Raw genomic sequence first — 22,243 nt, 5'->3', positions numbered from 1 at the left:
ATTCTACATTATAAGACATTGATGTATACATGTATGTACATTTGGACTTACTAAAATAGGATAGATAAGGGAATTATTTTCTCTGATTTGTCAAATACAAATGGACTAGACATCGTTTAGGTATTTGTTACTTGTATATATTGTATATAGTTATTGTACTTTTGTATATAGTTTTTCTTTTGTTAGTTATAACCTTTTGCCTTTTTTCTTTTTATTAAAATAGAAAAGGGGAAATATGGTGATATTTTATTTGTACTGAAATGCGATTTTAATTTTATGTTAATAAATAAAGTTGCCCTGGGGTCAGAGCTATTAGAGCCATAGCAAGAGTGTGATGGTTAGAAGAGCTAGGTAGATTTCTGTGTGTTCAGAGATATAGCCAGTATTGGAGACATATGCCTTTAAGACCTGGAGGGCGGTACTTACAGGCAGTGATGAGGCAGTCATGTGGTTGGGTTTACAACCAATGAGAAGGCAGAACAGAAAGACTATTTAAACACAGACCAACAGGAAGTAGCTCTCTCTCTCAGGGAAGTTAGGAGCACTGCAGGAGGTAAGATTTTATCTCTGAGCTCTGACCTCTCGGCTTTCTCTTTTACATTGGCTCTGTGTTTCTTATTTTAATAAGACGATTGGTTACATCTACACATTGATGTTCATTGTCATTCACTTGAATACATTTTTATATTTTTCTCAAAGATTCCTTTTTGACTTTTGGGTTATATTGCAGAAAAGTGTTAATAAAGGAAAAAAATCTTACTTGGAAGTTTACATTTGGCTCATGTCAAGCAATGTGATATTATGAAAATGATGATCATCTGTATGTCTTAAATGATGAAAGTCACTTATAGTATCTCAACAGTTTGTATGAGCTTTGTGAATTGGACTATTGGTTTTCTCTTTGAGAGCCTGGAGTTCAGGTGCATGCTATGTAGAGTGTACTGACCCCTGAGCTCTGAAGATCTTCCCAACTCACAGAATTCAAAACAATCCTTAACTGGTTCATACCAGGGGATGCCCTGGGGTATGCTATTGGAAGCTTGCCCTTACTTTTTGTGCATTTCAAACAATTTTCCTTTTTGCTTTGCCAATTTTATGTGTATGTCATTTCACTGTAATAAATCAAAGCTTAGGTCAGTTTATATGCTGAGTGCTAAAGTCTTACATCAAATCTCCACACCTGGGAGTAGTGTTAGGTAGTTCAGTCACAAGTAAAAAGTCATGTGTTACTTCTAGACATCTGTTAATGTTGGATGCTTTTCTAGCCTTGATTTCTACTTTATTTTCATTAGTGATTTAATTGTAGTTTAATTTATGTCCTTTAGATTTTTTTGTAGGGTGTGTTAATAACAAGTTTATTCTTAATAGTGAATATTCCATGTTCAACTTACAGAAATATGTTTTCTGAATTCATTGAGTTATTTTATGAACACGAGGTTAATTTGGTTGATGGTGTATGAACAGATAATCATTTTCATTATTTTCTGTGTGTTCTGTTAGCAAGTGAGATAATATTAGCTTAGCAACTGTAAATTTGTCTATTCTTTCAAGCAACAGGTTTGGCTTCATGTATTTTAGTGATATTTATTCCTTAGAATATTCCCTATTATGAAACTGATATTTCAAATATCAAAATGCTGCTTCAGATTTTTATAGGTATTTTTTACATTGTGTATTTTTCTACACACTGTCTGTTTTTTGCTTTTTGAGATAGTTTTGGTAGTTGGGTCAGAGTAACCTAGAATTCATGACATGGCAGAGCTCTGGCTGACCTCAAATATGTAGTCTTCCTGCCTGTGCTTCCTGATCGGTGAGAGTACAGGAATGTACCACCATGATCAACACTTTCCATCCTTCTAAATGTGTCATTATGCTGGTAAAACATTTCATAATTTATGTAATATTTATATTAAATTATTTTTCTTATAAACAGCATATATTTGATTACTTCACTATCAATTCTTATCTGTCTTTTAATTGACATGTTTGAATTTAATGTGATTATTAATATAATTAATACAAAATCTGTCCCTCTCCCCATCCTTTTTCTATTTGATATCTCTAAAATTCAATGTTTCTTATTTTCCTATCTCAACTTAGTTTTATTAAGCATATTTAGTTCATTATATTGCAACTACTGATTAATTAAACTTATTTTTATAATGATTTATCTTTTAAATATTTTAGTGATTATTTAGAATTTGAAATCATCATTGCTAAGTAGAGTCCATCTTTATATAATATTATACAATATTTTACTTTGCCAATCACTTGTCAGGAAAAAATTTAAGAAAAAAATTTATCTAACTTAATTTTCACTTTTATATTTACACATTTAGACAAATTATGTGTATAGTTAACTGTCCTCTTTTATGAGAGGTCCTTTTTATTTAAGTCATATCTCCTGGTTTTCCTGTGATCATATAATCCAATAACCTTTCCTCTCCAAACTGTAACTGATTTATGCTCCCTGAACACTGGCCACTATAACTAGATGTCAGTGAAGCCACCCACTCTACATGGTTGACCTTACCTGCTCCACAGACAAAAATATGCCAAAAGAAAGGAAGGTGAAGGGAATATAGGGCTTATCTCTTGTTTTCCTCATTTCAGATTCACAGCCATACATTGCCCACTGGTTCATTCTAAAATGCATAGAAATCATTGCTTTATTTTGTTTTCTATAGATTTACTTATTTTTTTAATATTTTCAGGATCTTTCTAGTGCCAATTATTACATTATAATTAGCTATTCCGTTTTTATGATTGTCATCTGTGGTATTACCAGGATGTTGAAACTTGACATTCATTTAGCTCTCTTAACTTTTGCATTATTTTATTTCATATTTTTTAAACTTTTGAAAGTATACAGCTGTCATTTCATACTTTTAATGTCCATGCACACATACCCATCTACTTTTTCATTTTTGTTGGGACTTTATTTCTTCTTATACTTTCAAGTGTGGAGCAGCAATTTGGGAGACAATGAAGAAGGGACATAAAGAAAGCCAAGGAGGAACAGAAGTCAAGTTCAAATATTTTGTTGACTTTTTAAAACTAATTTCTACATGATTGCTCATAATTGAATCTTCCAACAAACAGATGGAGCGATGGTTTTAGAAAACATTTTGTAGATTAAGGATGGGTTAGGGGATGTTCCACAACTCAACATTAATGCTTTAACTTTTTTATAAATATTTGTCATAGGGAATTTTTAATATTAAATATATGCAAATGTTATCCTAAAGCATGTTTCACTCAGCTACAAATATTAGTTGGTCTTGTTTAAGATAAGGAATTATGTTCAATATGCCAAGCCTAAGATTATGTGAAAGGGGTCATTCAGCTGTGCATTACTATGAGATTATGCTTGACTTAAAAGTCATTGGCAAAATAGTGGGAAAACACACCAAAACAGCTTTATGAACAATATAATAAGAAGCACAAGTAGCAGAAAAATTGTTTTTGATACTTAACAGCATTTGTACTTAAGGTTTTTGATAGCATGTTGATTCTTGGTGGCAGATGAAGTTTCGTTACATTAATACAAACATTTCATAACAAGACACATTAATAGTATAGCTGATAATTTATATGAATCACTCTTGTAAATACAAAAGCCATTTTGATCATTTTTCCATATAGTGGTTCCTTAAGTTGGAAACTTAAAATCCATTTTGTTTGGGGAGTGTTCAAGTAATTAATCAAAGTAGAAGATGTTGGAATCACTTGGAACTCTCTTGTAAAAACTCTTTCATCACTAGGAAAGAAGGAAGGGGAAAAAAGCATTTTCTGAGTAGGGATGATATTGTTAGCATGGACTATAAAACATACACAGAAATGAAAAAAAATATGCTACACTCTGCTTTTCTTTAACAGCATTGTCTTTAATAAAGATTTTCAACATAGTAATAATAAAGCACATTTTAAACAATTCCTACAATTCATCTCTTTCAGAGAGGACAGAGTCATTTTAGATAGACAAGAATGACCAATTCAATAATTAAACTTCTCTAGTTCAAAAATGTATTTTCACAAGTATTTCAGGTCCTTTGAAATAATACTCAGGCTTACTGAGATCTGCTTTTAGAAATCAGAAGTTTTGCTGGGTGGTGAGGGCGCACCCCTTTAATCCCAGCACTCGGGAGGCAGAGCCAGGGTGATCCATGTGAGTTCGAGGCCAGCCTGGTCTACAGAGTGAGATCCAGGACAGGCACCAAAACAACACAGAGAAAACCTGTCTCAGAAAAAAAAAGAAAGAAAGAAAGAAAGAAAGAAAGAGAGAAAGAAAGAAAGAAAGAAAGAAAGAAAGAAAGAAAGAAAGAAAAAGAAAAGAAAAGAAAAGAAAAGAGAAGAATCAGAAGTTTTGTTTTGTTTAAATTAACAGTTCCTAGAGTGTCAAAGGCTTATTTTTTTCCAGAAAATTTTAAAAGTACAGTTATGTAATTTCCTTCTTCCCTCCATCAGGTATGTGCATGTGTGTATGTGTGTGTCCATAAATACATAGCTCCATCCTGCTTAGTGCATGAAATATTACCTGTACGTGTATGATCTCAGGACCGAACATTTAGTATAATCTACTGGTCAGCTCTTCTCTGAGCCGATGCCATTTTTTCCTGCTCTCACCATTCCACGGATACCTTAGTTCTCTGTCTAGAGTTGAGGCACCGTCAGCTTTCTCAGCACCATGTCTGCATGTCCCTTGTTCTAGTGACTGTGGTGAGGGTCGGGAGAGGAAAGGAGAGGGGGTTTAGCAGGGTACAGGTGCTTTGAAGGAGAAATGGGGAAAATGGGAGAGAGGGAGTGGGGAGATAAATACAGAAATAGGACAGAGGTAGAATAAGAGTTAGGGTGTCTGAAAACTCAGAAGGAAGCCTATTATCATCTCTCTACCATAAATTATATATAACATATAAATTGTATCATATACATATCTAAATTGATATCTAGTCTAAGTGAAATTTTGTCATATACACTGATAGTGCTTATCCCAAGAGCTGGTAAAATATCAACACCAGGTATGGGAAGCCCTTCATTGAGTTGTTGGTCAGAGTTTCCAAGAGACTCCCAAAACATTATTGGGTACTGCAGTTGCCCTTGGGTGGTTCACAAAAGTGGAAGGTAAGTCCCTGTTGCTGAAACCCCATGTACTTCAGACACAGGACCCAGAGGACCCAAGTTGGATCTGTCCTCAGTTCCATTTCCTAATGCATCAGTGTCACTCTTGAGAGTGCCAGAGCTGGTGGCACACAACTGGAAATGAGAAAGCATGCACCAGAGAGCCACCGCTGAGCAATTGTGCTTTTGCAACACTGGTTCTTAAATTGTTTGCAAACTAGAAAGTTGATTTTCTTAAGGTTTGCAGTTTTTCAAAGCCATGCTTTTCATGTGCCCATGCTCTCACAGTCTTAGAAAAGGAAGAGAATAGAGACTGAAAGACCCTAACCCTTCAGGCTTACACCCCCCAAGCCCCAGGAGAATAAGGAACTAAAAAGAAAACTAGTTCCAAGAGCAACCTGACTCAGCCATTATTCAACCACCCCTGCCACAATGTAACAATGTAAAGAGATCTCTGTTAAGAGATGCGCTCAACTGTGACTGGGATAATTGCAAGTGTTCCAGGAAGGACCACGGTGACCTTTGTGTAAACTCCACTCCCGCCCTGAAACCCCCCACCCCTTGAGGTTTCAGGAAAAATGTTCATGCGGACGTGACTGTACCCACCCTGTGATCAGGCCATGATCTTATGAAATTAGCCTCTAGACATAATTCAATCGAAATGAAATTGTATGGAAATTGTAATCTTATGGCTTTTGTGGGTTTTTTCCTTTAAAAGTACCCATGTGATTGCAATAGGCGTGACTCTTGCTCTCAGGACAAGAGTAGTCCGTCTGTACAGTCTTTTCAGTAAACCTCGTGCTGTTGTATCAACTGGACCGGAGTCTGGGTTCTTGGGGCACCCATTTGAGACCCTAGATTTTGGGGTCTATCATGATGAGAATGTGAAGATGACCCCAGAAATCATTCACTCATTGGTTCATAATTTGGGAATGTGTCTTATTATGTAGCCCTGGCTGACTTGGGAAAAATAATGGTCCTTTCGTTTGGGCTCCTAAGTGCTGGTATGTCATGTGTGTGTCCCCATATCTACTCTTACATATAGGACTTCTTTGTCACGTGACTAAACTCTGCTAATTAACTACATTCACTGTTCATTCTTTATTTGACAATGTAAAGTAAGGAAGGCATAATTACTAAATCACATTTTCTTCCTGACTTGTCAAAAATATCTCAAAATCCTGTAATTCTAGTACACAAGCTGGATAATTTCTATATATATATATATATATATATATATATATATATATATATATATATATATTTGAGCCAAGGTGGTGACCATTAATTGGGGCAGATTTTCAAAAAATTTTGATCATCTATGGGTCTGTAAAAGAACAGTGCTGTTCTTTTGATCAGATTCTATCTGATCAAAACTCCCTGCTTTCCCACGCTGTTATTAGCCTACCTGACCAGAGGTCTGCCATTAAGCTATAGCTATTATTGTCTAATATGAGAGTGGGCAGATACTAACTCTCAGTGGATGAGGCTATACAAGTGCTACCCGAGGGGGAAAAAATGAAAGTTCTGCTATAATAGTGTTGCCATGTAGCAAAATCACAAAAATCAAATTTTTAAAAATGAGAAAAAATATACTCATGCTTCACTCTTATTTGGGAAAGAATAAAAGTGTTGGTGATAGTTTTGGTGCTTTGCTTTCTCTGGTTTTGTTAGACTATCCTTTACATTGTCTAATTTGTCTATAGCCATTTGGGCATGTATTGAGATGATAACTACCTATGAGGCAAGGTCACATTTTTGCCCTTTCAAACAACAAAATGAAAATTATGGATTTATAATTTTTAATACTTTAGAAAGAAGAATATATTATACAAATTTAAGAATGAGAGAATGGTTATCTCCTGACCCCCCAAAATGGTCAACTTATAAATTGGTCTTGAAGTTTTATAAACCATTCTACACTTCCAGTTTCCATATTTGTCAGAGTTACTTTTACTATAATGGGTAGATGAGGCATAATTCAGGAGCATCAGGTGACATGAGACATGTTCCACAGCTTTTTATCCTTCTGCATATTTTAGTTCACTGTGAATGACTCAGTTAGGTTTTGTTAAAAGGATAATAAATACAAGAAATAAGCAGGAACATACGGTACTTGAAGCAAATGGTATAAATAAATTTAAGAGAAAATTAGACATTTTTATTGCAAGTGAATGTTTCACTGACAACGGATTAAAGGAACAAGGAATTAAGGAAGCACTTGAACCTGATGGATCATGTGGGGCATGGATGTTGGACAAGTGGCCATTTTCTACTCTGCTGTTTCTTCTCTATCCCTGGAAGAACCTGTGTTTTAAGATAATTATGTACAGTCAGGGAAATAGTAACAGCTGCATTTTGGAAACTTGGCATGCAAATTGCTAGCTCTATTCAGGTCATGTAAGCTGGAATTGATGAGATATGTGAGACGGAATGACTGTCAACAGCTTCTGGTTGAAAGATCTAATCAGCATTGTGGAAGTTAATGAAAGAATGAAGTCTTAGAGCTCTCAGAAATGGCTCCAGGGTTTGCGATCCCATGGAACTGGTGATTTAAGTCACCCTCATGAAGTAACTCTGAGGGGACATATCTATAGGGAACATGGCATCATTAGATAGTCTGATTTCTCCAGCCAGTTATATTTTTAAGTTTCATTTAGTGGGACTAGAACAATCCAAATTGAAACAGCTGCAAATGGTATATAATTGGGTCAGAATGCTTTGTTGTCTGGATTCTCAGTTGCTTGCATTGGCTTTTGAAAAGGTCGTTATGAGAAAAGGGATCTGAATAGCACAGATATTCCAGCTGGTTAGCTATTATTTTAATTATGTAATGGAATCAGCTATTTCCCTGCCAGTAGCTGAAGTTACTATGGAAAAGTTATTCAAAGACTCTGAAGATGCCCATTTTGTATTATTTTCACTGTATGTCACAAATCTATAAACAACGTTGTTACGCCTTTAGAACTATTATTTATTTTTATTTGTTTCTATTACCATTTGTATTTTTGTTGCCTACAATGCAATAAGCTGCACTTTCCCTCAACTGCCAGAAACAAAAAGGATGAAAAAATAAAATCAAACCCAGGATTTCCTTTAAGATATTTAACTAAGCTGTGTAATTTCTATTCAGATTATAAATTTAAAAAATGCTGGTAACATTCACCAGCCATGAAGGTGCAAGATCTTTTTGATGGGTTGCATTAAGAATAGCAGGAGAAATTATTATATTTTACAAATCAATTTAGAAAGCAGCTAATTGTTAGGAGATGCTTGACTTGAGTGATGATAACGTAAGTTAACAATTACATTGGGAGTAGTGGACAGAGCAGGAAGTACCATTGGTCTCTGCAGAGGGACCTCAGCCCAGCATCGTTCATTATACTACAAAATTGCTTTGGATAATTATAACAGTATGACTATGTGGCAGCAATAAGAATAATGAGATTAAATAATGCAGTAAGAGCCATTTATTTCCTGTTTCAGGATATTGGCTATAAAATAGGCATTTAACCCCAGGGTTTTGGAAAATAGAGTCCTTTATTCACTGCATTTTACCTTTTTTTGCCCTTCCAATCTAGTCCAAATAACCTTTTTTCTCTATTTTGAGGTTTCATGATCCCCAGAACTACTGTTCAACTTTTTTTCTGCCATTCTAAGTTTTGTGAATTTTCTATGTTGTTTCTCCTACTTGAAGCCCTCAACTTGATACTCGACTGTCTTATCTTCATGTTCCCTTCTAGAAACTTTGCCTATTTTCTCAATATTTCTAACAAATAATGTAAGTATACAATTAATTTAAAGATCTAATTATTTTCTAGATTTGTATTTGTCCATAGAGATTTGATTGGGAGATATATGTCCTCTATAAATATGAGTGTATGTGAATAATGATGATAAATTGAATAATTGAATAGTTCCTCCAAAATATTATTTATGTATGTATATGTATAGATTTATTCTCTAAGGATAATATAGTCAACGATATCTATATAACATCCCAAATGTTATTAGTATATTTATGTATAATTATAACCCATCCTTTGTGCAGCATAGATAAAATTTGCTGATGAACAATAGAAACAGTCAGTTGATATGGAAATGACATATATGTAAGTGGAATATAAAAGCTAAATCCTTTAATTTTCAAATCCTATACCAAGTGCTTCATCAAAAATGAATCTTAGATTTTGACAATGACCCAAAAAACTAATCACTAGACTTACTAATTATCCTTGGATATAGCCTCATCACACACAGAATATGTGCATTCAAGTTATGTTGTTTTGTTTGTTATCAATAAAACTGGATGAAAAACCACTTGTTTGATTAGATAAAATTTTAATATATTCATTGAGCAAATACATACAGAAATAAATTTAGAAAATTATTTTCTTACTTATCTGCAATTTTAAAGGAATTGTTATAATATATTTTATATAATGCATGTGCTTGTAATGTATATATTATAATATATGTGGATGCAAAGTATATTTGGTCAAAAACTCCAAATATAGTTAAGAGATTTATATGATCAACATTTTATCACATACTGTTTATGAATTTTCCTTTCTCATTTATTTATCAAGTTAATATGAAGGGCTGTACTACTGAGTTAAAATAGAAAAATAAGTAAGTATGGGAGATTTATTTTTTTATCTCAACATATAGGCATTAGTAATCTTTGTGGGGGTGGAACCAAGTAAGTGCCATAGATCACAACCACTTCTATTTAATGCTTGTGAACTTAATTTTATTTTCAAAGCTGTTACTTCACAGATTGTTTAGAAATACATGGATACGTGGGGGAGGACAGAGCATCAGAGTTGTAACATTAAACGCAAGCATATACATTTACGGAACCCATAAAACACACAATGTGTTGAAGCAGCTGGAGTGTCCTTTTTTTTTTCATGAGAGAAGCTAGAAGACAGGAAGATGAGCAAAACTGGCAGTTGAAGGATAATGACAAAAACAGCAAATCGTGCGAAGAATTGACTGTGAGTAGGTCTGAGACTGGCATGTGTGATCACATTTTACCTCCTTTGGCAGGCAATGCTGCGATTTTTGAATCTTAAGTGACTAGATAATACCACTTGGTGAGAACTCCTCAAAGGACATTTCACTTGCATAAGAATGTACTTGTCCTCTTGTTTTAGCCAAGCCTGCTGTGGAAAACTTGCTGACAATTGACGTTTAGATTGTGTACACCAGTTTGGGGTGAACAGCTGTATGATTGCCTCAATTAGAACGGAGAGGGGACACGGTGTTCTGGGAAGGATTGCAGGGAGAGACAGCTAAAATTAAAGAGTGTTTGAGTAGTATGGGAACAGAACCTAATATAGTAGAAAATTCCTGAAATATATACATATATGAAGGCAATCTAAAAGAAATTGCCAAATAATGGGGGAGACAGAGTCCCAAATAGCCACCACTGTCACCAAATGAAGCTTCTAGTACTGGGATTAGATTACATTTAGTTGAGCTATGTATATTTCCGTCTGGTATCTTTCAAAATTGAGAATCAATCTACCTTACGATGCAGCTACACCATTCTTGGGCACATACCCAATGGATGCTCAATCATACCACAAGGATGCATGCCCAGCTATGTTCATAGCAACATTATTCATAATAGCTAGAACTTGGAAACAACCTAGATGCCCCTCAATGGAAGAATGGATGAGAAAATATAGATCATTTACACAATAAGTATTACTCGACTATTAAAAACAATGACATAATGAAATTCAAAGGCAAATGGATGGAACCCAGAAAGACAAAAATGGTATATACTCACTTATGTGTGGATATTAGCTATATAAGGGAAAACCATGCTACATTCCACAGACCCAGAGAGGCTAGGTAACATGAAAGCGTCAAGGGCAACATGTAGATCTCTTTGTGAAGGGTAAATAGAAGAGATTTTGGGCATGAACTTGGGATGAGTAGGGATAAGAACATGAGGGATTAGGTAGGGATGGGGTGGAGGAAGAGTACTGAAAAGGTCAACTGGAAAGGAGGTCATTTCAGGGTCAGGTAAAATCCTGGTGCAAGGGAAACTCTCAAGAATTTACTAGGATGACCCCAGGAAAGACTTCTAGCAAAAGAGGATACTTAGCCTGAACTAGCCATCTCCTGTAAACCAGGCAAGACTACCAGTGGAAGGATTGGGACACCAACCCAGCCACATAACTCTTTACCTACAGTCTGTCTGACCTATGGAATATGCTGGGGTAAGGTTGACCAAAGATTACAGAAGCAGCCAACCAATAAGTGGTCTGTCGGAGCCTGCTGACAGTCATCTGGGTAGCTGGGTAGAGGCATGTGGATTGAAGAGACAACGAAGAAGACAGAAAAGAGTTGAGAGGTCTGCTGGTCAATGCCAGACAGCCTCGAGTTTATTTCACTGTCAGCTTATATACAGTTTTGAAGGACAGAGGTAGAACAATGCACAGCACAGGCATTCAACCCCTATCTACCCTGTCCTTGAGTCAAGGAGCAGGCAGTTTCATTTTCTATCTCGATGGACCTCTGGCTGGCATCAGCAGCCTGAGTCTAGCTCGATAGTGTGGTCTAATCAGGACTTTCTCACAGCCCTTCAAGGAGACTCTGTGGGCTAATCAGGACTTTGTCACAGCCTTAGAGCAAACAAACTTGAACTCTATTGACTCAGAATAGACTTCAGATTCAAACCAGGAAACTGAGTCAGTTGTGGACTCCCATACTGGTCCAGCCTGAGACCCATGCCAGGAGAATAAGCCCACCTTGACACTGCCTGAAATGCCAGGACCCAGAGGCTGGAGGGCCCAGAGACCTATGATAGAACCAAACGTGACTGGAGAAAAATCAATGTAATGATGTCTAATGATATTCTGCTATACTCATAGATTAGTGCCTAGCCCAAGAGTCATCAGAGAGGCTTCACCCAGCAACTGGTAGAAACAGATGCAGAGACCCACAGTCAAACATTAGGCAGTATCTGGGGAATGCTGCAGAAGAGACAGTGGAAGGATTGTAGGAGACAGATGGGTCAAAGACATCACAAGAAAACTCAGAGAATCAAATAACCTGGGCTCATAGGAGCTCACAGAGTCTAAACCAACAACCAGAGAGCCTGCATGGGACTGACTGTGGTGGTAATCTAATTGTACTGAAATATTATTTTGATTGTATGTTAATAAATAAAGTTGTCCGGGGGACAGAGCTATTAGAGCCATAGCAAGAGTGTGGCGGTGGTGGCACACGCCTTTAATCCCATAGATATCTGTGTGTTCAGGGTCAGAGCTATTAGAGCCATAGCAAGAGTGTGGCGGTGGTGGCACACGCCTTTAATCCCATAAGATCTCTGTGTGTTCAGGGATACAGTCAGCATTGGAGACATATGCCTTTAAGACCTAGGGGGCTGTACATTCAGACAGTGACGAGGCAGTCATGTGTTTGGGTTTACAACCAATGAGAAGGCAGAACAACATACTATAAAAAAAACAAACCGACAGGAAGTAGGTCTCTTTTCGCGAAGCTGGGACAGCAGGAAGAAGGGTGAGATTTTAGCTCTGAGCTCTGACTTCTCGGCTTTCTCTTTTACATTGTTTCTGTGTTTCTTATTTAATAAGACGGTTGGTTACATCTACAACTGACCTAGATCCTCTGCAAATATGTGACCAAAGTGTAGCTTGATCTTCTTGTGAGACACCTAACAGTGGGAGCAAGGGCTGTCTCTGACTCTTTTACTGGCTTTTGGGACCCTACTCCTCATCCACAGTTGCCTTGCCCAGTCTTAATACAAGGCTAGGTGCTTAGCCTTACTACAACTTGATATGCCATATTTTGACAATATCCATAGGAAGCATGCACATTTCTGAATAGAAATGGAGTAGGAGTGGATGGTGGGGCAGGGAGGCAGAGGGGACGTGGAGGTAAGGGACTGGGAGGAGAGGAGGGAGGGGAAAAAGTAGTCAGAATATAAAATAAGTAAGATGTTTTATTCCATAGGTTTTATTCAATGACTTGTCATTGAAAGATCCAGGAAGTTCCTCTCAAGTGAAGCATTATAGTCTGTGTGTAGTATAGTAAGAGTTGTCAGTAGATACTGAGTGGTGAGAAAGTCAATTGTATGTATGATCAAGTGTTTCCTGGTCCGAGTGTTATCAGTATCTTCAAGGTTACCTTATGTCTTCCAATTAGAAACATATGTTCCTCAAATAGTTTAAAATAACACCTTACTTTATACAAACTTTTACTATGGAATCAAGATGTTTTAGTTTTCATGTTAGTGACTTAGGATGATTCATCCACATAACACATTCCTGTGCTTGGAAGGAAGACTATTATCTTCATGCGGGTACATATGTACCAATTGTTCTGTATACATTCATACATTGAAGGGAAACAAATTGTTCCCACACATTAACTATTGTGAACATAGGAATGCTAATATGTACATATAGGTGGATAGTCATAGGAGCGATTTCCTGAAATGAGATAAAAGGGAAACCGGATGAGGTTTCTGAGAGAGAGAGAGAGAGAGAGAGAGAGAGAGAGAGAGAGAGAGAGAGAGAGAGAGAGAGAGAGAGAGAGAGAGAGAGAGAGAGAACTGGCTGCAAAAGAGCTGATATATGGCTGATAAAATTCTTGAAGACCTGAGGGACATTTAAGCATTTTTATGTCCATCTTCACTCCTTTCTTCTCCAGCTTGAAGTTACCACCAAAGGCAAAGAGTGGGGTAGAAAATCCAGGCAGCAGGAAAGGCCTCGGCGACATTGATCCTAATATATGGCCTGCAGAAGGCTGGGTGTAGTCCTTGGTAAAGTGTACTGTTCGGAACATCAAAAGGCAGAGAAAGGATAAGAGTATGAAAGGGAACTCCCCCAAACTTGAGAAACACAAGGAGAGAAGAGCAAATAGTACCCCCTAATAACCTTCAAAAATGACATAAAATTTATTAAATTTATGCTGTGAAATATTTAGTGGTTTTGGTCATCAGATTCAAGACTTAGCAAAATATATATTGTAAGCCTTTGCCCAAAACATGTGAATATATTATAAATGGATTCTAATTAAAGCCATAACAAATACTGAGTTAACTTATATACAGTTTATGCAGACATGACTTTCTGTATACATAAGTGTGCAGAATAAAAGGTTGTACATGTTTCTATTTTGGGAAATGCATCATTAGCTAACTACTGAAAATATTTTAAAGTGCAGTGGTAGCAGTATAAAATAATATAAAACATTACAAAAGAAGTGAAGAGTTCATGGAAAAAAAGAAGAAACAAATATTCTTGCTAACAAATGAAAAGCAGAAAAGATATCAATGTTGAAATTTTCCAGTAAGTTCAGTCTCTGAATTCAAATCCTAGCTTCAAGTAGGATTTGGGCTGCTCTTCAGGTTTGTGTCAAGAGTATCATAGGAACAAACTTTGAGCCAGACATGTCTTTATGAGAGCCAGGCAGTCTGATGTTTCTGTCTTACTTGCTTTGTGTATTTGCTATTTTTCATTCAGTTTGCTTTATCAACCAGGTGGTGGTGGCACACGCCTTTAATCCCAGCACTCAGGAGGCAGAGCCAGGAGGATTTCTGTGAGCTCAAGGCCAGCCTGGTCTAGAGAGCGAGATCCAGGAAAGGCACAAAGCTACACAGAGAAACACTTGTCTCAAAAAAAAAATGCTTTATCGATGAAATATGTTGTTTTTTATTTAAATATATTATTGTTTTTCAATATTTTGGAAATAGATTTAAAGACTAAGAAAATAAATTTAGGATGCAATTTTGATTCAGCTGGCCTATGATTAGTGTTTAGAAAACACGTTTGTCAGTATAACTTAACTAGGTTTATTACTCCATACTTGGTAATTATTTATATCATTATATCATATCCTGAAATTTGAGAAGTGTATGCAGCTATACTTGAACAGTATTCCATGGGCTATTTCCTTTATATATTTTGTATGCTTATTTGCAATATTGATTTCAAATTCTCAGGTGAAATATACATATCAATTATTATTCATTATTACTTATTTTTCATGGTAGTTTTAATTAGGTATTTGGATAGAGCTATTGATGAAGCTGAGAAAATATCCCTGGACTGTTTACTTCTTTATTTTGTATCCATGACCATGATTCAGGGGAGAAAGTGTCTCTTTTTTTATGCATCATCTACATTTTGTCTGTTTTGGGAATCATGATACTTGGGGGTTGGGAAAAATCTAACAATATTTCTAACTTTTATGAGCCTCAATGACCAGAACAAGCATTCAAGCTTGCACTCCATTTGGAGATACAGTGTAATATTTAGTTCACAGAGCCAGCTTCCACCTTCTCTGAAGATCCCCATAGGCTCAGGAGCTGAAGTAGGTAACTTATAATTTAAGCAAAGACCCAATTTTGAGTGGCTAATAGGAATTTAGCTGATTAATGGCAATTAAATTTCTTAGTAACATCAAGCTCACATTTATACCTAAGTGGCTGAGATCACTCAAGCACTTTCTCCTTTACAGTCAGATCTTTCATATAGCTGTGGAGAGAAAAAAGCAAATGATTTAATTTTTCTGAAGTCCTATTGGATATATTAATGAGCTATTAAATACCCTAGAATATAATTTGATTGTATTTCCACATATTTTAAGGTTTTTATCATATTGTTTTAATTAAAATAAATTTATATATATTTTGATCATATTCTTTTCCTCCCTCAAGTCCTTCCAAATCCTCTCCCCTCCAACCAATACAACTTTAGCTCTTTCTCAAAAAAACAAAACCTCAGTACAAAAACCTCCCCCAAAAAAACCCAAGAAAAGAAAATAAAAGCATATACACAAATGCAAACAAAACAAAATAAAAACAGTGCAGTCCATTACATGTTGGTCAACTACTCGTGAACATGAGGCCTGTCCTAGAGGTGTTGATATGCTTAGTGTCAGTGTATTGGATAAACCTTGTAGGGGTGTCTATGAAGTTATAATATCCTGTACTCATCATTGTTAGGCATAGAGAAGAAATAAAGCACTTTATCTCTTCCTTTCTGACTGGTACATGCAGGCTTTGAGGGCTTACAGTCTTGTCTAACTTTGCTTCCTGTCTGTGGGCAAAATGCACTGAGGCAATTTCCTGTTCCTACTGCCATGCAACACCTCTCATTATTGACCCCATACCTCAGGAACTATTAGCCAAAACTTACTGTATTCCTTAAGTTGCTTTCATACTATTTTACCATTTCAATAGAAAAGTAACTGATAGAATTCATTATTTGATCATAATCAGGACCAGACTGAACTTTCAAACACTTTATTCTATTATGTTCATGGCTTTAAAATAAACTCCACCATAAAATATTTAATAAGCAAAACCCCTAGTTTGTTAAATCATGTCATTTGTCTTTTTCCAGTCATTGATTTGAATTTTCATCCCAGTGCTTTAAGGAGAGTGAATGAACAATTAACATTAGGTACATGGGCATAAAATGATGACATATCTAGCCATTTTGTTAAAAACAAATGAAGTGTTTTATTGTAACTTTATGTTCTTCAAGGCTTACACTTATATTTTATAGAATTGTTAACAAGTTTATATTTTATCATTTCTGTTGGTTAAAAACAGAGAGCATAACTGTCCAGATAAATATATAGCTTGAATGCAGAATAAGATATTGTTTATACCTGTAGTGCATAAAACAAAGAATATGTTTTGCATAGGAAAGGTTATGCCTTCAAAGCTTATTTTTTATAAGAGCAAATGATTTCCTGTATTAGTCTTCTAATTGTCACCTACATAAGTGAGATCACCGTAAAACACATTTATGAGTAACATTCATAGAAAAGGTCTATCTATGTAGTAGACATAAATAAAGAGCTATGGGAAGACCAGAGGGTGAAAACAATTATTAAAATTCCTTTGTTTATTATTGTCGAAAGAAGAAAAATGTTCGGGTTCTAATTGTATCTTAAAAATATATGCCATTGTATTTTAATAACTTAATACTTTACTGTCTGAGAATACCTTGAGCTATCAATGGAGCTTTCCCACAATTCCCATATAATTTTTGCCTAGGATTTATTGTGCTACTAGAAAATATGTCCAGAAGCACAACATTAATACTTCTTTTAATATCTACTTAAAACCCATTTGCATGTGTTTCTCTGTTAGCATTCAGAATGCTTCATAAAATCCAATTATGACTTTATACTTTATGGTGAACTATAAAAATGTCTTTAGTTAATTCAACTGATATTTCAAACCAATGAAAATCCTAAAATGGAGCCACCCATTATGTGAACAATCACATGCTTCTTGTATTGATATATTTTACAGGATATTCATCTCAGCATAAGTCATGTCTCGAGCACATATGTGTTTTAAAATATTAAAGTACCTTTTGATTTCATTATTAGGATAAATATCTATAATTGTATGGCAAAATGTTGCAATTTATGTTCCCTTTCATTTCTATCACAAACTAAAATTTATCCCTGTTGGATACAGTTGGATGCAAGCATTCCCTTTATTACATTTTTACAAGCAATTCACTAATAAAATAAGTAATAATCATGATCTTGGATTATTGATCCCATAAAGCACTTATAAGAAACTATCCATTATAAGACTCAATGTATAACTGGGCATATTTAATCACAAAATTTACAGCTATTTTAAATCTTTACAAATGAAATAGATACTGAACCATGAGTAAGGGAAGGATAGATATTGGGAAGAATGACATCAGTAGAAACCATGATAAGGGAAAGGTTTATCTATCAGCCTCACACTTGTTTAGTCTGACACTTTTCACTTCAAAATACAAGATATCCATAAATGATTTAAAAGCTAGAAAAATTTTGCAAAGAAAAATTCACATCCTCTGAATTACATGCAACAAGGAGAAGATTCAACATTAATAATTCAAATATGCCTTAGATAATTTTCAGAATCAAAGTTTATGTTAAAAACTTTTTTTCTTGAGCTGGGTAGCAGTGGTACATGCCTTTAATCCCAGCACTCAGGAGGCAGAGCCAGGCAGACCTCTGTGAGTTCGAGGCCAACCTAGTCTACAGAGTGAGATCCAGGACAGGTACCAAAAAACTACACAAAGAAGCCCTGTCTCAATACAAAACAAAACAAAAAAACACCTTTTTCTCATAGTGAAGATATTTAACCATGGCAGTACTGCTGTGACTATGCCAAATGCATAAATTTGTAAAATCAGACAGATAAAAGATGAGGAAATTTAATAGCATAAATTGAAGAAAAAGATACTGTTGTTGTTTGCTTTTGCTCTTTTAGGGGGCCTGCCACCAAACTGCAAATAAATCACACATGGAGATTTATTCTTAGCTTGGCTTGTTTCTTGCCACCTTTCCTTAACTTTAAATTATCCCATCTACCTTTTGTCTCTGGGCTTCTCCCGTTCTCTTCCTTCTATAAATCTTACTTTCACTCTGTGGTTTGCTGTGTAGATGGGTATCTGGGCCCTGGAGTCCTCCTCCTTCCCTGGCTACTTCTTTCTCCCAGACTTCTCTTTCCATATACTCTTTCTGCCTACCAGCCTCACCCATCCATTCTCATGTGTTGCTATTGGTTGTTCAGTTCTTTATTAGATCATCAGGTGATTTAGACAGACAAAGTAACACAGCTTCACAGAATTAAACAAATGCAACTTAAATAAAAGTAACACACCTTAAAATAATACTCTACAAGAGTATTTATGGATAAATTTACATTTTTGCTACTTTCATAATCCTGAATGACTTTTATCATTGGAGATATATCATACAAAATAGACCATATGGTAAAATGTAAAAGGTGTGATGAAGTTTATCTGACTCCCTTACCCAAGAGTGAAACTTATTTAATGCATGCAAAAATAATTAAAGCTCAATAAAGTTTGAATCCCTATTAGATTAGAAACAATCTTCTTTCTGTGTTCCTTTTATTAATATATGTGTTAGAGCTGATATGCTTGAAAAAAAATAAATTAATAAGGCTCAAGAGTCATTTCAATATCTTAAATTATTTCCTTGTGAAAAATTTTAACATAAAATTGGAAATGCTTTAATGACATATCTTTATACTTGTTAGCTTTATCTAAGTTTTATTTGCTTATTATATATTCAAGTAAATTACTAATGCTGAAGTTGGAGATGCTAGAGGGCATTTTATTTGTTTGGACAGAATGCAATTAATAAAACACTCTCAGAATTTAAATTTAAATGTGTACATATTGATCTCATATCCCAGTATGGGATGGAATTTCAAAGCTAACTTGGCTACAAGCATACACGCTCATGTTTTCTGATCACTGATCATTGTTTTATTTATCCGTTCTAATGTTAAATATTCCCTTCTCATCTGCCTGGCAAGGATTCTGGTGGACATATTGCTTCAAGGTAGCCAAGACTTATCTGCATTAGCTAGCTGTAGAGCTCTCTGGTATTCCTCAAGTTCACAGTTTGACAACTGAATAATGTAGATAGTAAGTCAGTCATTTGCATGTACCAGTCAGAAAGGAAGAGATAAAGTGCTTTATTTCTTCTCTATGCCTAACAATGATGAGTACAGGATATTATAACTTCATAGACACCCCTACAAGGTTATACTTCCAAATGCTGTTTAATTCTTCCAGGCTTGTTCCAATCAAATAGGAAAAGACAAGTAGGTGGAATAGGGGAAAAGACCTATTAATAACATGACTCATCAGAGAATAATGAAGTGATTCTCAATTGCTTCTCTACTTCTCTATAATTGTTATCCTTCAACATTCTGCTTGCTGCATGTTGGCTACTCATGTTTTTCAGATATGGGTTGAAGCTCTGGTCCTTTGTGCATAATGTTACATAGACTCAAATGATCTTCTGTCTGAAAAACCAGAATTTATATATTTCCATCTCTCACTTTATTGAATTACATAAAAGCAGGTTATTATGGAGATCTTCTTGACTTATCTGTCCTATACCATAATATTTTATCACCAAATGTATAATGTACATTTTCATTATATTTCTACTTTATATTTGTTACCCCATGTCAAATTACTCTATTATTCATTAATAGCATATAAGGACTGTAGGTACTTTTAAAATATTTATTTTAACTAATATATTAGTTAACTGAAAGGCATTCTCAGTTCAGTGATAAACTGCAATGAGATTTTATATATTACCCTAAAATGAGTGATAAATGTACTATATCTTCAGACCGTTTAAATGTATATGTAAAATATAAACCGAGAATAATTAAAAAGAAGTCTATTCCATGACAATTACTACTTTCCTTATTATAGTGAACACTTCTAGATTTCTCCATACTTCCTTCGCTTGTGCCCAATTTCACCATACCCGTATTCATGACACATCACTGTGGGTTCTCAGCAGCATGTATGTTTATCTAGTTTCATACTCAGATACCCTGCCATCTTCAATATTTCTCAATAGTTATTTAATTACCATTAGGATGCAGAAATATATACAGACTTTAAAATAGGAAATCAATTATGTATCAAAATTATTAATTTGAATATATATCATGATATTATTGGCAGCAAGAGGTGTGTGTGTTTGTGTGTGTGTGTGTGTGTGTGTGTGTGTGTGTGTGTGTGTGTGATGGTTTCACAAAGTATTATTCTTTGTGATTAACTAGGATGAATTTCTCTGCATCTAACAAATGCAGTTACTGCAAAGCAGAAGAATGGTGGGCAGACCAAGTGACTGGAGTTGTGCCCAGGATCCAGATTGTTTCTAACTTATTTTCCTATTCTGCATGGCTTTCAGATCACAAATGATTTTGTACATTAAATGTTGCTTCTAGTTCTGGCTCTTTTCTGTAGGCTCACGGTTCAAATGCAAAAGAGAAGGATATATTCTCAATAAAGTAAAGTCTGGGAAGTTGCACATGACCATTTAAAAATATGTATATATTATTGGTCATTGCGGCAAAATAAATGTTATTAACTTATTTTGCATTTGATTTTTTTAGTCAATGTATGAACAATTTCACTGGATTTTACCTGAATCTGTTGATTCTGATGGTTTATTTATAAGCAATAGGACCAATAAGGAAAGACAATAGCCATTCAAATTAGAAAATTATGTACCAATGAAATGCTAAAATGCAATTGCTTGTACTTGGTATATGCTATAAAAATACAATCATTCATGTTCAGGCATTTAATTTTTTTTACTTATTTACAAATATAGATTATGAGTTAGTTGAGATTAGGTTTGAATATGAGAGGCAACTATCTACAGTAAAGTTGACTGAAATATGCAGCTCTTGTTCTGCATACTTCATGTTTCCATATCCAATGCCTTTCTTTAAAAATAGGGCACCATAACCATGAGTCTTCAAAACATGGTTTCTGGTTCTTTACAACACAGTCTGGCTGTTCTTCATTACTTGCACGTCACAGGACATATAACTTCATCTTTGTGTGTTCTAATTTTATCACATACATAATAGAGATGGGTACATTATGACCTCAGAACCTGTGACCTTGCTGTGCTGTTAGAAAAGAAGGAACAGAGGTTACAAATTATTTGCAAAGCCTTTGAGGAGAGCATTCAGTATTATCACAAAGGTACTTAAAAAAAAGGCAGAAAGACAAAGAGGCAAGAGGGTGTCAAAGTGAAAGCATTGAAGCCAGTGGATTGCTGACTTTTTAAAATGAAGGAAGAGGGCATAAGTTAAGGGTTAGTGCTGTCCAGAAATTGGGAATGTCAAAGACACAGATTTGCCCCTGGAATTCATAGAAAACAAATCCTTTTGATACCTTGACTTGAAATTTCTGATGTCTACTTCACACTTATGACCTCCAAACCTGCCCAATAATAGGTAACATATTGGACTATGCTTCCAAGGTGATAATAGTTATGACAATAATAGCTGTCCACACTAATACTACTCACATCTCATTGATTACAAAGTAATATGTCCATGTATTACTGCTGAAGTTAACAAATAAAATATATTCCCAGGATGGAAATGACAAATGGCAAATATTTAATTTCTGTGGGAAAAAGAGACAATATACTGAAGGGGAAAACAATAATTTTTTTCTGGTTTTATCAAAAAAAAGTTCTTCACAGTTATCCAGCATTTTAAAAACATACCCATTAAATCAGTGAGAAT

Source organism: Peromyscus maniculatus, chromosome 12 (genome assembly GCF_049852395.1).
Source record: "Peromyscus maniculatus bairdii isolate BWxNUB_F1_BW_parent chromosome 12, HU_Pman_BW_mat_3.1, whole genome shotgun sequence".
In the NCBI taxonomy this organism is placed as follows: Eukaryota; Metazoa; Chordata; class Mammalia; order Rodentia; family Cricetidae; genus Peromyscus; species Peromyscus maniculatus.
The sequence above is the reverse complement of the archived record's forward strand: the minus strand, read 5'-3'. Positions refer to the sequence as shown.